This window comes from Hippopotamus amphibius, chromosome 2, assembly GCF_030028045.1.
Source record: "Hippopotamus amphibius kiboko isolate mHipAmp2 chromosome 2, mHipAmp2.hap2, whole genome shotgun sequence".
Taxonomy (NCBI): Eukaryota; Metazoa; Chordata; class Mammalia; order Artiodactyla; family Hippopotamidae; genus Hippopotamus; species Hippopotamus amphibius.
In genome coordinates, this window is record NC_080187.1 from 132018083 (window position 1) to 132034977 (window position 16895).

The 16895-nt window shown below is 43.4% G+C and overlaps 1 protein-coding gene across 3 annotated transcripts in view; it reads left to right on the plus strand.

Annotated features, from left to right (window-relative positions):
* IGF1R (insulin like growth factor 1 receptor) overlaps positions 1-16895 on the plus strand; it is a 288185-nt gene that overhangs the window by 17218 nt on the left and 254072 nt on the right. The gene's annotated exons all lie outside the window — the stretch shown is intronic.

The following is a 16895-nucleotide window of genomic DNA, read 5'->3' on the forward strand; positions in this document are numbered from 1 at the left end:
TGGCTGTGAAAGGAGTTTTCTCCACCCCACTCTGTTGAGCAGCCTCTAGGTGTGGGCCCTCTGGGAGAAATCTCGCTTCTGGCAGCTAAGTCAGCCTTGGAAGTTGGGCTGGTATTTTCCCTGCATCTCGGAGTGACCCGTAAGTCCAAGGGACCACTCTCGTCTTCCCCTGGGCAGGAGGTGTTGTCACGTGGCAGGAGGATGGGGTACCCCAGGTTGGTGATGTCCTCTTACAGAGCTGGAGGGATGTCTGCATTGGCTCAGGCGTTTATGACAAATTACCATAGACTGGGGAGTTAAACAACAGACATTTATTTCCCACTGTTCTGCAGGCTGGAAGTCCAAGATAAAGGTGTTCGCAGGTCCAGTGTCTGATGAGGGCCTACATCCGCATTTGTAGATGGCCATCTTCACATGGTGGAGAGAGAGAGAAAGGGAGGGAGAGAGAGAGCACACTCTGGTCTCATCCTTTTCATGTAAGGACACTCATCCCACCATGGGGCCCCACCTTCATGACTTCCCTAAACCTAGTGGCCCTCAAGGCCTCACCTCCTAATACCATCCCGCTTAGGGGTTAGGGCTTCAGCATATGAATTTTGGGGGGACCGAAATGTGCATTCCATGACGATGGAGTAATATGTATGTGTGTGTGTATATATATAAAAATAAAAGTGCTTAGCCAGTTTTGAGAGTTGGTTACAGGTTAGTTTTGAAAAACTAAGTGAAATCCAGTTCCTAACAGTATATGCTTTCAAGACGGCACATTTGCCTTCTGATGCTTTGGCCAAATGCTTAAAATGTGTATCGTTTGTCTTCTGGGCACCCGACTGCTTTTCTGAAAGTGAATGCTGCTTGAGAGGAACATAGTTATTGGGAAATCTCACCTGACTCCATTGCCGCCATTTTTGGGCAAAGAAGTTGCTGCCTTTAAGCCCTGCTGTAGCTCCTAGAGGGGGGATTCTGCTCCAGGACAGCTTAACTTTGAGGTTTTTGAAAGCTCAGTTGCTTGGTGAGTACTCACCTTTCAGATGGGTGTAATGCCGTAGAAAGGCACTCCTCTTCACTTCCTCAGGGTTTATTTTGTAACTCTGACTCCAGCATGGGGGTGGGGGTGGGATTGTTGGGGGGAATGTTGTTGCTGGGGGCTGCGCTGAGGACAGTTCTGCCCCTGGCCCACTTGGGAGTCTGAGCGGTCCTTCCTCTCAGCACATCCAGAAGGCTGGATGACTGGGGAGGTGACGGTTAATTGTTTATAAGCATGAACTGTTTACAAGTCATAGTTGCTATTTTCAATCTGACCCTGCTATTATGTTGTTTTGTTTCTGTTCACAGCTGAGTTTTAAACTGGGTAGGATTTAAGGGTGAGTCACTCCCATGACGGTAAAAGCAGTATCGATCAAGCCTTCCTGTTAATCCTGCGAGCAGTTTAGAGACGGATGAGACCGTCTTAAGGCTCCTGCTAGGAGGATCCCTGCGTGCGGGTTGCTGCCTGTGGCTGGGTTTCTTAGGACTTGGTTAGCTCCTTTAATCTGCTGATCTGAAACCTACAAGGGACATTTATCACGTTTCTTGGATCCCCCGCTGCCTGAAAGCGGGGCGTGTTGAAGTGATGGGTTACCAAGCCCATGTGAGGTTTTTTCCACGGCTCCACCTCCTCCCCCCACACACACACTTCCGAACTCCACCCTGACCATCCGTTTGAATGTCCAGGGAGTGTGTGCCAGTTATTTGCAGGGAATTTGTGATCCTTTTCTTGCTGCCCTGGGCTCTGAATTGAAGTCTGTTTTGCCACCTTTTTCTTGTCTTGGTCAGAAAGTTGCCGTGAGGGCCATGTGTGCGTGGCAGCTCTGGATTCTTACGGATGGAAGGACAGAGAAAGGTTGAGGGTTAGATGTGCGGGCGGAGTGATGGGAGCAGGACAGCAGTAGGGACCGGCCTTTTCTGGGCCCTGGGAATTCAGGCCCCAACTCCCACGAGAGCAGTGGGCGAAGCACGCACACCCACCTTCCCTCCATCCTCTCAGCATCCCTGCCACGTAGGTGTGGAAGCTGAGGGCGGCCCGCCCTGGGCTCTGCAGCCGGCTCAGTGTCCCAGCTTCGAGTCCTGAGTGTGGTCCCGGAGGCTGACTGCCTGGCGAGGAAGCTGCGTGGGGCTTGGAGGGTGCTCTGGCTCCTGGCAGAGCAGTGGGCCCTGTTCACTCATTTCAGCTTTCTCTCCGATGCCAGGCCTGCCCCTGGTGCCCGTGAGAGCAGGGGCTGAGGGTGCCACGTGGATGTGGCTACAGTGAGCAGCTGGGTGGAGGGGTTTGGTGATGCTTCTACTGCCAAGCTGAGGAGGTGAACGGGTGGGTCAAGGGCCTAAGAGATGCTGAGCTGAGATCGATAGAGAGAATCTGGTTTTGCAGGAGTTGAAGAGAGACAGATTGTAGTGTCTGGATGGTCAGGGACCTGCCAGCGCTAGGAAGGTGTCACAGATGCAGCCTCTGCCTTAAAAAGAGCTTACCGTGTGGCTGAGAAGATACGGCAAGCACAGCTGCGGGGAGAGGACCAGACGCTGTGATGAATGAGAACAGGATGAGCAGGGTGGGAAAGAGTGGTGGACATTGAGGAGATCCTGGGGCCTCATAGAGGAGGTGCTTGGAGGACCAGGATTTTACTAGGCGCGGGGGTGCGCTGAGGTTAGGACCTAACAATGTGCAGTGGGGCTTGAAGAAAAGACTGGAGAGGAGGGTTTGTGGAGGTGGTCGTGCAGGATGAGGCTGAGGCAGATTGGGGATGGTTTTGGGGGTCTTCAGAGGCCAGGCTGCGGGATGTGGTTGAGTCTTGAGGGCAAAAACAGTTCATCAAAGACTGGTCCTCTTATTTGTGTAAGTGAAGTAACATACTGGCGGCCACTGGTCTTTGTGGAATAACCCAGAGCCTTTTTGAGGAGATGGTGGTGAATGTCTAGCGGGGGAGTTGGAGGAGGCTGGTCCCTCCTGTATCTGAGCACGGCACGGCCCTGTACATTCTGGGTGTGTTCGCCTGTGTTTTATTTGATTATGGCAGATTTACTTATTGCAGTGCCGGACAGAGGCCTCCCAGATGATCACATCTGATAGGAATAAGAAGAGATGACTTCATTTCCATTCTTTTTTCCTTTGCTTTCCACCGCAGGTCAGCATTTTTTAAAATGTGATGTTGCACACAACCTGCTAGTGGAGGTGGTATGTCTGATCCCTGTAGAAAATAATTGGGAATATTTTCCAGGCCCTGATCGCTTTCTGGTGTTGGGACTGTGAGGGCTTTGGAAAGAGAAGGCGTTTCTGTTTGAGTTGTTCTTACCTTTGGAAGGAGGATGATGGTGTGCTCTTTTCCCTTGATCAGCATAATAAACTCCTGTGCAGACTTTTGCTGGGTGTCTGCAGAGAACGGGCCCCACGCTGTTGCTCGAACTCCATTGGAAACAGGTAGGGGAGCAGTGTCCCCCTCAAATCTGCACATCTGAAAGCGTTCACGCAGTTTTGTTCCGTGGGCTTCTGAATTTTACTCAGGTTTAGTAGAATCTATGAGGTAACGTCTTTTCCTGAAAACAAAAAAGTGACCATCATTATTTATCAACCGTAGGGTGTTTTGAGATGTGAAATGTTTAGGGTCCTGAGTCTATTGCAGGTTCCACACTGGGAGGGAATGAGGAGGCTGAAGCCTGGGGCCGGCTCTGTGCGCATCAGGACCTCCCACCCCCTTCTCTTGAGCAGCGACGTGAACAAAACCCTGTTTGTAGACAGTGAGTTCCTGCTGAACCTTTAATTATGGGGGCAAGGTATGTGTGGTGGTAGGGGCACGAAGCCAGAGGTTAGGGGCTTACTCGCTGGTTAATTTTCCCTGGCCTTTCTCTCTCAAGTCTCAGCTCTTTTAAGATTCAGAAAATAATGCAAAATGCCTAAGATTTCTGAAATTCCTGGCCCTGGAGACTTGATGACATGAAAGAGCCAGGGTTTTCAGGCTGGCCATTTCAGCATCAACCATTTCCCACTTCCTGATTCATAGCTTCCAGGATTTGTAATGCCTGTAGACATTTTTTTCTTCTTCTCTCTCTCATTTAAAAGCAGCCATTAACAGAAAAAATAGCAAAATTCCCATCCCAGAAGTTCTACTTCTTGTTGTTGTACTATTGAGCTCTGAAAAATAGCTTTGCAAGTTTAGGCTCCTGTTTGGGCTATTTCGAAGGAATTCTTGAGATCTTTTCGTTTGGACAGGCTGTATGAAGGTGATAAGTTAAGAGAACTTCAGTTTAATCAGCACAGAAGTGCGCAGGTGAAATTTTAGATTCCTTCTTAGCTTTATGGTGTGTGTGTGAATATAACCCAAGAAATAATGAGCTCATCAGGACACACAGACTTGTGCAACAGTGCCTGTTGTTTCCCTTATAATGTTAATGTTTATTTTTGAAAGACATACTCGGGTATAAATTATATTTTGTGCCTATAAAAGAAGTGGGAATATTTACAATTCCTGCAACACGGGAGAAAGATTCAAAGTAATCAAGAAAATGGTGGAATGTCAGACTTCACATTTTCCCACCAACCCTTTTTATTAAATAAAAGTGTGAATCAGCAGACGTGTCTCAAGTTCACATGCTTCCATGCTACGAATTTGATTCCTCCTATGTGAAAGTTCTGATCTAATCTGTGATAAAAGTCACAACATTTTGAGAAATACAAGAACCTTTTCAGCTGTAAGGGGTGATATCTTAGCCCCTGACGTGGTCCTGATTGCAGTAACTAATTCTGGCCCCAGAATCATTTCATTTGTGATGAATGAATCCCTCACCCCTGCACCCCACTCTGAAATCTGGGTGCCTGAAAAGTTGAGGCAAGGTATCTAGTGATAACTTCATCTGGGCTTTCATGAAGATGAATGAAAATGCTTCTGGGTAGAATTCCTAATGTCCAGCTCCCACAGTGTAGCTCAGCATCTGTTCTTTGTAGATGTTGGGCTGTGTTTTCATCTAGGACCATGTGAAAGTGCTGTTGCCTGCCTTCTCTGGGATTATGGTAGCATCTGTTTGGAGGGCAAGTGGCTTTACACAATCTGGTGAGTTGATGTATTGGTGGAGCAGCCCATCTTCAGGGGGACTCTTTGTAGAGGTCATAAACAGGAGACATGTCTTTCTGTTTTGCCTTTCCTCAGCTGCCCATCCAGTGGGGGAATAACAGCTCTCTTATCTCTAGTTTTTGGGGGCTCGCTCAACAGTAAAAATTGGGAAAAAAAATACTCAATCCCTGGGTATAACTTTTAGTTTTTAGTGATTTTTTTTTTTTTTAAGCACGAAGACCTTTGACTCTTAGTAGACTTACACATCATCTTTGGAAACACTGCGTTTATAACAAAATAGGTGGTGACTGCTGGATTCTCCCATGTGGAGTGCAAGCTCTCAGTTACAGTTAGACACGCCTGCCTCACCTCTGGCCGATGAATAAGTCTTTCCAGTTTCTGCTGATGGTGTAGAGAGCGCTCTTGGGAGCAGGGTGCTCTGAATTAGCAGATGGAGCAACTGCTTTTTAAAATCGCTGTTAGTTCTGCGAAGTAGTTGATGTGCGAATACCTAATAAGCATCCCCTCTGTGTCGGGCTCTGCTAATTAGTTTTGAATTTTGCGTGTTTGAGGTCAGCATCTTCTTCTCTCTGGAAATCTAGTGAGCTCCTTTTCCTCCTCCTTTTTTTTTCTTTTTTTTTTTACTCTGAAATTGTTTTATTTTAAAAGGTAAAAATTTATACATCCTTTTAAAACATGAAAATTCAAAGTTCCTTAGGCAACTTGATCATACAAACCTATTTACAACAGTATTAAAGAAGTGGTAACATTTCACCAGCATAAAATGTCACAGAATTCAAACTTTCCGTTGTCATTGCAATTTCTCTAAAAAATATTCGTACAGACAGTGGAGCCATGTTTCTCTTGTCTGGTGAAGGCCTTCTTGGGCGCCGTGACAAATTTAATTGGCAGAATGAGTTGGTGGTGGTCTCTGAATGGTCAAAATGTTAATGCTATGTAGCAAAGCTGTGTGTTTAAAAGTAATGATAAATTCTCAGCTTTTGGGAGAGAGTGGATTTCAGATGTGCTTTAAAATAATTACTGCAGAATCTGATTCTTGTATTGAGACAGGATTTGTTATCAGATCATAATTACAGATGGCAAAAGGACGAAACAGTGGTCATGATGGCTTTAACCTAAAATTTTGGAAAGAGAAACTGAAAGTTCCATGAAAGCAAGAATTGTGTTCACTGTTGGGTCCACGGTACTTTGGCATGTGGTGGGTTTTATGAAATGCAAAGAAATGGAGGCCAGAGCGTTCTAAGATGACAACCCAAGCAAAGCTTCCTGCCCTCTTCCGCTTACTGCGCTGCTGCTAGAGCCCTCCGCCTCCTGTAGATGAGCCCTGCAGTCGAGAGGGTTCAGATAGCTGTGAGAATTGATTCAACACTCATGTGTGCGTAAGGCAGTACAACCATTTCCCATATTTGACCCGTTTAAAGATAATGAGCCACTATGATGAACGATGAACCTTTAATGAGGGGCAAATTTGCCTGCCACCTTATACTACAATTATTACATTTATTGCTTTTTTCAAATTATAATAGTAACAAATGGTTATTAGGGAAAAATCGGAAACTATCATTAGGAAAAAAGGAAAATAAAAATCATCTGTAGTCAATCAGTGTAGAGGTAACCATTGTTAATAGTTTGTTATGATTTCCTGAGATCTTTTTTTTTACCCCTCAACTTATGTGTGTACCTGTATATTTTACAAAATAAAATGGGTATTCACTACACACAGATTTTTTATCCTCATTTTCTCTGCTTAGCATCACATTGTGAATTTTTATTCATTGCATTATATTTTTATCATGGAATATGGTCGTTAATTAAAATTAAAATTATAACGGTATTATGGCTAAATTGAAACATTTAAAAGTTTTTGCCATTAAAAATAATGTGATAAAATCATGTGTACTACTGTTGATGTGCTACTCTTATTATTTCTTTGGGTTAGACTCCTAAAGGTTGAAAGTATGGAATATTAAGTGTGCATACTTTTGATCCTAGATAAATATTGCCAAATTGCTTTCCAGAAAATTCCTAGTTTAAGATCCCAGCAACAGTACTTGTCACTCATGCTCTTCACCAATATTGAATGCTAAATTGAGCCTTGCAGTTTTAGCATTAAAAAAATTTAATCTGTTTTAATTTCCTTTTTAAAAATTATTGATATCTTCATTTTTTTCCCCCATTTTTTAAGCTCTTTATTGGAATATAGTTGCTTTACACTCTTGTACCAGTTTTTGAGGTACACCAAAGTGAGTCAGCTGTATTTATACATATATCCCCATATCCCCTCCCTCCCGCGACTCCCTCCCACCCTCCCTATCCTGGCCTTCTAAGGCATCACCCATCATCAAGTTGATCTCCCTTTGTTATACAGCAACTTCCCACTGGCTATCTATTTTACAGTTGGTAGGGTATCTGTGTCTGTGCTACTCTTTCACTTCGTCCCAGCTTCCCCTTCGTCCCCACCCCCCAACCTTGTGTCCTCAAGTCAGTTCTCTACATCTGCATCTTTATTTTTGCCCTGTCACTGAGATGAGATCTTCATTTTTTTTTTCTTCCATTTTTCAATAGGGTTATTTATCAGTTCACTTTTATAGATTTGTATAGACCTCTCTATTTAAAGATATTTTACCCTGTGCTCTCTGTGTTGCAAATATTTCTCCTAGTTTGCTTTTTGCTTGCTTGTTTTTTCACTTGTTGAAATATACAGTATTTCATTTTAATGTAGAATAGCAGTCTCTTCATTATGGTCTTTAAACCTTTTGCTTAGAAAGTTTATATTCATGCCAAAATCAGTTAAATTTAATCATGCCTGCTAACTTTTAGTTTATGTTTCATCTTTTTCTTTTAGTTCTTTAATGCTTCGAGGATTTATTTTTTATTTCAATAAAGTGAGATACCTCCCCCATTGATTATTCAGTTTTCCCAACATGGTGATGTTTTATTTTTATCTTCACTGGATTATCTAATATATTTTATATTATAGGATCTACTTTAAAACTATCTTTCCCTCTGATCTGTGTGCTGTTTGTGGTAAAATCATACTATCTTATACATGGTAGCTTCATTATATGTATTAACATCTTCTAGGAAGAATCTCCACATGAAGTTTTGTGTGTGTATGTGTGTATGTGTTGCTTTGTTTTGTTTTGCAAGTTCTTTTTTTCCACCACCCTCCTAAAAAAAAATCCATTAGATTTTGGTTGTAGTTGTTAATAAATCAATTTGGTAGAAAATAACATTTCCAAATATTTGGACTTCTCAGTCAAGGACATTTCATGGCTCTCTAATCAACTTTTATTTATCTATTAAGAAATCATAGAAAGTCACAGAGGTTTATACTTTTCCTTTTGAGTTATTTCTAGGTAATTAACACTCCTGTTGCTAATGTGGAAGAAATCTTTATTCCCCTTTGTATCTTTTAACTGATTATTGCTTGTATGTAAGAAAGCTGTGGAATTTTGTATATTTGTCTTGTATTTACCCAATTCTTTGATTGCTGTTGTTAGTTATGGTTTTTTGTTTTTTTCAGTTGATTCTCTTGATTTTTCTATGCAGAGAGTCACTGATAACCAATAAGGATAATTTTGTCTTCAGTTTTTTCAGTACTTAACTCTGTTTCAGGTATATATCATTTAGGAAGATAAATGGCTGCAAATAATGGGAAATCTGCCTGGTAACGGCTTAAGCAGTCAGGGCTGCTTTTTCTCCAGTTTAAGAAGTCTAGAGGGAAGCAGTCTGTAGCCACTGCAGCATGCTCAAAGAGGGCATGGAGGACCACAGTCCAGGATTCTGTTTCTCTATCCGTGTGTCTTTGGTCCTCATGTCACAAAATGGCCCCTGTGCCTCCAGGCATCACATCTGTGTTTCAGGCAGGCAGGAAGAGGTAGGTATAAAGGCAGAGGGCAAGAGGGCAGAATGACTTGCCAGCAAGTCCTGCTTGGCTAGCTGTCCCTTCCTCACCTGGCTAGAAGGTGGGAGGTGGTTAGTAGGCCTATGTGGGGGGGTGGGTCAGCCAACCAGCAGTCATTGGCTGCAGGGTCTCATTGCATAGGCTGGTTCATCTGAATAGTATTAAATGCTGACAATGGACACGTTTGTCCTTTTTGGCTTATATTAATGGTAATGCTTCTGATATTCCTTAATACGTATGGTATCTTTTGGTTTAAGAGAGGGTTTCATCATATTGAAGAATTATCTGTCTAGTTTTCGTGGGTGACTAATTAGGGATGGGTGTTGAATGTCATCAGATGTTGTTCTGGCATCCATTTAGATTCAGATGATGGTGTGCCCATTAAGGTGATGTGGGAATAGATTACCTGGTAGTAAGTCCTCAAATTCCTGGGATAGACTATTTTTGGTTGTGATGGGTGACTGTTTACGTTCTAATTTAATTTGGTTTGCTTACATTATATTAACATTTTTTCATCTCTGTATTTGAGATAATTCCATGGTTCTCTTTGTATGCTGTCTTTTCCTGATTTTGCTGTCAGGTTTATGCTAGCTTTGTAAAATGAGTTACCAGTGATTTTCCTTTTTACCTTCTCTGCAATAGTTGATGTAGTGGCAGTAGTGTCCTTTGAAGGCTTGAAAGGGCTGACTTGTTAAACAGTTGGAGGCTGATGCTTTAAAAAGTGGATTATTCTGTGACAACTTTAAAAAATTCTTCCATGGCTATTGGTCTGTTCTAGGTTTCTGTTTTTTTTGGTTTTTTTTGAATCAATTTTGGTAAGTTAAAGATTTCCAACAAGTCAGTCTCGTCATATTAAAAAATTACAGCTTAGTTGTCTGTAGAATTTTCTTTATGAAGTTGTTTCCTCAGTATCTGTTTTCTGATTTCTGCTTTTAGCTACTTTTTTATTCTTGATTAGACCTCCCGGTGCTTTCTTTGTTTTGGGCCTTCCCCCAAAGAACCGGAATTACTTCCTTCTGTAAGCTTCCTTAGTATTTTGCTTATTTTAGGATTTTGTCTTTTTACACATCTGCCTTGCTGATAGATGGGGAGCTCCTTGAGGCCACTCTGTCTCCTTTCTCTGCACTCTGCTTGTTACACACGTCTACCTGGCACATGACACACACCTGCTTGTTTAATTCTTGCTTTGCATTCACCACCAGCTGTTACTGTTGTTATAAGGGAGGTTTTCATTGATTGTAATCTGTGCAGTGGGTATTGCATTGACCTTGCAAGCTTTATGGAGAGGAAGATGCTTGCATATTTGGGTTCGTCCCAAGGGGTAGCTAACCCTTTGGATAAATCTCCAGGTTGAGGTAGCATTATAATTTGCTGGGTATTTGGGGAGCTCCAGAGGGTGGCTTGGATGGCCTCAGGTGGTTCCTGGCTGCAGATGGGGGAGCAGAGTTGAGACACCGTCACCCTGGGTGATGTTCTATTGAGGGACAGCTTGGGATCCTCTTGGGTTCCTGCTCCAGCCTTGGAGCTATTCTTGTAGGTGCTGTGACATGCCTTTCACCTCAGTGGAGGATCTTGTCCTATGTAAGTCTGGCTCAGTTCAATTTGGAAATTCTGCTCAAGTCTCTGATTTAGACCTGTATCAAGCCAAGATCCTTGAATGTAGGATTTCTCTGATGTCACCTGAATTACCTGGTACACGTGACCGTGAGGAGGTTGTCATTATTCAGCATGGGTGACGTGGGGCAGGAGAAATGCTATGATTTCTGTGGGGTCATGTAAAATCAGTCTGGAATTTTGATGGAGCCCGTGTACTCTTTCTTTTGAGCTGGGTGAGTCTCCATGTAGGGTGGAGAGTGGGTAGGAGGGAGTTAGCTGCCCTTGAGGATGTCCTCAGTCCCAGGGTCATCTGGGGGCAGGATTGATGAATGAACGACGGGGTGGATATGTGAGTAGCCTGCACCCAGGAAACCTGCACGGGGCCTGCCTTTGCCATCTGGACACAGAGAGTGTTCAGTGGTGACCTGGTTTGACGTGATTTTGAGTAACTTCCATCTCCCAAGTGATACCAGGGCTGTTGCATTTACAAAGGTGATCTGAGTTGTTTTCCAGGAAGGGCTGGGGACATTCTAGGAGAAATGCTTGCTGAGGGTATTCCTACTGGGTGAGCTGCTGTTGTATTTAGGGCCCAAGGAGACCAACCTTCACATTGAATACAGCATGTCTCTGCTCTTGGATTATTTTTCTGTAGGGAAAATTATCAAATATAAGGGGAATTTTTTCTTTATAAATAGTTGATTCAGAAATTGAAGAGCTTGTCCACATTTTTACGTTTTCCTTGGGGACATAGAAACTGATATCTTTCTCTGGGTTGTTTTTAAAATTTATATTTAATGGCTTGTTTTGGGGTCTCAAATGCAATGGGTGCAGTTGCTGTGCATTTTGCTCCAAGTGGGCTCTTGGGCAGGCCTTCGCTCCCTAGCGTTGATTAACCTCTTGTGTCAGTGACTTCTTTACCTGCTAGTGCATCTCGTATGCACTTGGTATTGGGGTGATTGGTTTATCTTTCTCTCCCATCATTGTTACAGGGGTTCTTGAAAAGCAGGGAACATGTTCTTTGTTTCCCTAGGGTCTGACAAAGTGCCTGGCATGTAGTAGGTGTTCATTAAGACAGGTGGACTTGGGTTGATATTATAAGGGTTTTAGAGGATCTGACTGGTTTGACTTCAAAGGGTGATAAAGTGCCTTTTCAAGGGTACACCTCAGCGATTCCTCAGGTGATCTGGCTGTTTACTTTAGGATTCAAAAAGTGAAGTGTTCTGTTTAGTAGACTAAGTCTTTCACAATCTGATGTTATCGGGTTCTGTTGAATCTCCTCTGTCATGCCGGGTTTGGGGGCTGTTCCTGCTTCCCAGGCAGGGAGGTGGCTGGCAAGTCCCCTGGGTCTTGCAAAGGGGGACGTATGCTTCTGTGGGCACTGCCCAGCTGGGTTACAGCTTGTTTACTGCCGTCGGTTTTTAAGGGATGAGGTAGTCTTAGGTCAGCTTAGTTTCACACACGAGAGTTTTGTTTGTTGAGGAAATTGTTGTCTATTGAAGTTTTTAAGATGTCAGGGATGTTACGAACTGCAGTCAAGTGGGTATCCTCCTATATAAGTGCATCTGACAAGCCAATTTCACAAGCATATCTCATCAGTCACAGCTGGATGGCACGGTTTATTGGTTAAAGTTTTTTGGTGTGTGTGTGTGTTTTAAGTACGGAAGGGAAGCCTCTATATAGAAACTGAATGATTTCAGAGGCCAAGAGATGGCACGAAGGGGTGCATGTTTAGAAATCTGGACGTAGTTCCTCATTCCTCTTACTCTCTTACTTCTTGATCTCTGGGACACTGAGACAGCTGTTACTTGAACTCCTTGTTCAGAATATCGAGATGTAAGGAAATGCAAGTGTTGGAACCACCTCGTGGGCACGGATCCCCAGAATAGCCTGGAGGCTGTTGAGGCCACTCTGAGTAGCATCTTTACCAGCTCGGCCTCTGAGCTGAGCCAGGTGCTTTGTTCATTTGCAAATGGTGCTGCCCATCCCTTAGCCAGTTGTTAAATCACTTTGGATGTGTTGACAGCCTCAAAAAAGCCACAGCTTAAAAAAACAGTTCAAATTTGAAAAAAAGGTAAGGAAATGATCTCCTAGGGAGACAGCTTCTGCCTGAAAAAAAATGAAAGCTTTAAAGACAGAAATTCTGTGTTATAAACAACTTGTAATTTTGATTGTTTTCAGTTGTAGCTCCAACAGCCTCTACGATAGATCTTAAATATGTTTATCACAGCTGGAAAAATGTTTTATTGTCATCTTTGTTTATCGTAATATGCCAACTACTCTGGTTGTGTCTTACTGTAGCTCTGCTCCTTTGTTTTATGTTTTTTAATAGAACGGGGGGCAGATGAATGTAAATGATACCTAGAAATTGAAACAGGAGAAAAACCCCACACACATTTTATTCAGCCAGCGCTCTTTCCAGGTTATAGCTAGATGTCAGCTGGCAGCCTCCAAGTTGTGGTTTACTGAATAATACTTCATACTTAGCACAGTCCTCAGTGAAGATCTTTTTATGGCCTTTTCTGAATGTTTTACAAACATAACTAAAGCTTATCCAGATGAGGGCAGGGAGCTTGCTTTATTTTCTTTTTTAAAAGGAGCACATTTGGCCACTGGGATGCTACCATTTAGTGACTAGAAAGAGAATGGCAGCTGGAGGATCCCCTCCGTGTGCTGAGAGCGTGCGTGGGGGTTGGCCTTGGTAAATCTGGGCTTGCCTTCCACGCAGTGTTAATATTTAGTAACTGATTTGGGGCAAATTGTGTAGCCCCCTCAAGCTTCTCGATGTTTGGGAAACCCTGTGAAGAGCTGGGTCCCGCAGTATGCGTTCCACATACACGTTTTTTTCTTCCTCTTCTTATCCTCCAAACTTGAGGTCTTCCCGGCCTGACTTTTCACAGCTCTGATCTTTGCCCTGCCACTCTGCAGGTAATTGGGTGCCATTTGTTAACATAATTTGAAAATTGCAAACTCATTTTAATAATATCTTAGGCCAAGTATAATGAGGAAAATCAGTTTTATGGCCCCAAATCATATTACAAAGCTAAATAGAAACTAGTTTTAGGTTATTTTAATTTATCTGTTTCTTTGCCATTCCACCCACCTATACTGGAGGGTCGAATTTCACTAGATTGAAAATCTGAAGATTGATTGGCTCCTAGCCTTTCAGAATTCCATTTAACTTTTCAGCAGGAGCTCTTGGCTTTTAAGAATGATGCCGTGTTTGAATTCATGGTTAACCTCACCATGATTTCCAGGAAGTGAATGTAAACTTGGCTGGCAGCTACGTGAGCCCGGCAATGGTGCATTGTGGTCTTTAGACCCCCAGGAATTGGCCCTGTGGGTCCTCGCTGAGGCTGCAACTTACAAGAGCACAGACCCCCAACTTCCCGCCTGAGCTGATGAGTGCAGGGGTTAGAGAGAGCCCAGGCTCTTGCTCCGCTGGGGGTTTCCCTCTTTGGCTTCCTGCTGGGCTCTGCTTCTAGATACCCTCCTGGGCCTCTGACCTGCTCTGGTCTGCCCTTTGGCATCTTCCCAGTGGCCAGCCACAGCCTCTTTCCTAGGCCTCCAAGAGCAGCCCCGTCTGGCTCGAAGAGTGTCTGTATTTGCTGACTGTCTGCCCAGAGTCTCTCTGCAAATGCCCTTTGAGAGCTGGGCCCCTGGTGGTGCCTCCAGAAGCCTGTGGAAGACGGGAGAAGAGTGTGCAAGAGACCAGTGTGCTTCTGGTGTGCAGATCTGCTCAGGGCTGGCAGTGGGCCCCAGCAGTCAGCAGCTACCCTCTCCTGCACCCCTTGCAGCCTGATCACCAAACCTTGGGGTTGCAGCCCGTATTGCATGGTGGGGCAGCTACCAGTGTCTAAAACTGTTGAGTTGGCCAAAAAGCACCTTTGGTTTTTAAGTAAAAATAAAAGACACATTTTTCATTTTCATCAAGAACTTTACTGAGCAGCGTATTCACTTTTTTGTTCCACTACCTTGTGCCATTTTTCAGGCAACTTCATAATTCCGTCTTCCAAAAACTTTTTATCTTTTTTGAGCAGAGAACTGGTCTAGGTACCTTTTACAGTCTTCTAGGGAATTGAATTTTTTTCCATTAAGAGAAATTTTTAAAGACTGGGATAAATGGAAATCCGAAGGTGCAATGTCTGGTGAATACGGCGGATGAATCAGAACTTCCCAGCCAAGCTGTAACAGTTTTTGCCTGGTCATCCAAAAAACATGCAGTCTTGCGTTATCCTGATGGAAGATTATGTGTTTTCTCTTGACTAATTCTGGACGCTTTTTGTCGAATGCTGCTTTCAGTTGGTCTAATTGGGAGCAGTACTTGTTGGAACTGATCATTTGGTTTTCCAGAAGGAGCTCATAATAGAGGACTCCCTCCCAATGCCACCATATACACAACATCACCTTCTTTGGATAAAAACCGGCCTTTGGTGTGGTTGGTGGTGGTTCATTTGACTTGCCCCATGATCTCTTCCGTTCCACATTATTGTACAACATCCACTTGCCATTGCCCGTCACAATTTGTTTTGAAAATGGAATGTTTACATTACGTTTAAGTAGAGAATTGCTTAAGAAGGTTTTTTGTTTTTTTTTTTTTGCTTGACTTATGTGGAACCCAAACATCAAAGCGATTAACATAACCAAGCTGGTGCAAATGATTTTCAGTGCTTGATTTGGATATTTTGGTGTGTCGGCTATCTCCCGCGTGGTATAACATTGATTGTTCTCAGTTAATGTCTCAATTTGATCGCTATCAACTTCAAGTGGTCTCCCCAACCACGGAGCATCGTCCAGCAAGAAATCTCCAGCACGAAACTTCGCAAACCACTTTTGACATGTTCAATCAGTCACGGCATATTCTCCATACGCTGACCAAATATTTTTTGCGTTTCAGTTGCATTTTTACCTTTCTTGAAGTAACAAAGCATAATATGCCAGAAATGTTGCTTTTTTCCTTCCATCTTCAGTATTAAAATGGCTACACAAAAATTCACCACTTTTGATACGTCTTTTTTTAAATGCACGCAGAGGTGACAGCTGTTACATACAGTCTAACAAAATAGTTTCGAATGACATTAAAGACAACTAAGGGCTACTAGAGCCATCTTATAGAAAAAACCGAACAAACCTTTTTGGCCAACCCAGTACTTTGAACTTCACTTAGAGCAGTGTCAGCAGCAATCGACGGCGCATTTTCCCCCTGATTTTAATTGTATACAAAACACAAAATGACCTACACGTAGCATAAAGTGTACCACCTTAACCATTTTTAAGTGTACATGTTAGTGATATTAAATCTATTCACGTTGTTGGGGAACCATCACCACCATCCACCTCGAGAGCTTCTTCATCTTCCCACACTGAAACTCTGAACTCCTTAAATGCTAACTCCCCCCTTTCTGCCTCCCCTCAGTCCCTGGTAAACACCATTCTACTTTCTGTCTCTGTGGACGCGACTACTCTTAGGGACCTCACAGAAGTAGGATCAAACACTGTTTGTCCTCTTGTGGCTGGCTTGTTCACTTAGCATAATGTTTTCAAGGTTGATTCATATTGTAGTGTGTTTCAGAATTCCTTTCTTTTTAAAGTCAGAAAAATATTCCATCATACGTATAGGCCATATTTCATTTACCATCTCTTAATGGACACTGGGGTTGCTTCTACCTTTGGGCTATTGTGAGTAATGCTGCTGTGAACATGGGTGTATAAGCATCTCTTCGAGACCCTGCTTTCAATTCTTTTGGGTGTACACCCAGAGCTGGAGTTGCTGGATCATATGGGAATTCTGTGATTAATTTTTTTCTAAATTTCAGTTTTTAGTATATTCTTAACTCTTTCTTTTTTAAAAATTTATTTATTTATTATTTATTTATTGGCTGTGTTGGGTCTTCGTTGCTGCACGTAGGCTTTCTCTAGTTGCGGCAAGCGGGGGCTGCTCTTTGTTGTGGTGCGTGGGCTCCTCATTGCCGTGGCTTCTCTTGTTGCAGAGCACAGGCTCCAGGCGCGTGGGCTTCAGTAGTTGCAGCACATGGGCTTAGTAGTTGTGGCTCACGGGCTCTAGAGCACAGGCTCAGTAGTTGTGGCGCACGGGCTTAGTTGCTCCGTGGCATGTGGGATCTTCCTGGAGCAGGGATGGAACCCACGTCCCCTGCGTTGGCAGGTGGATTCTTAACCACTGCACCACCAGGGAAGCCCTGTGATTAATTTTTGAGGAACCACAGTGCTGCTTCTATAAAGGCTGTGTCGTTTTATGTTCCCACCAACAGTGCACAAGGGTTCCAGCATCCTTGTCAGCA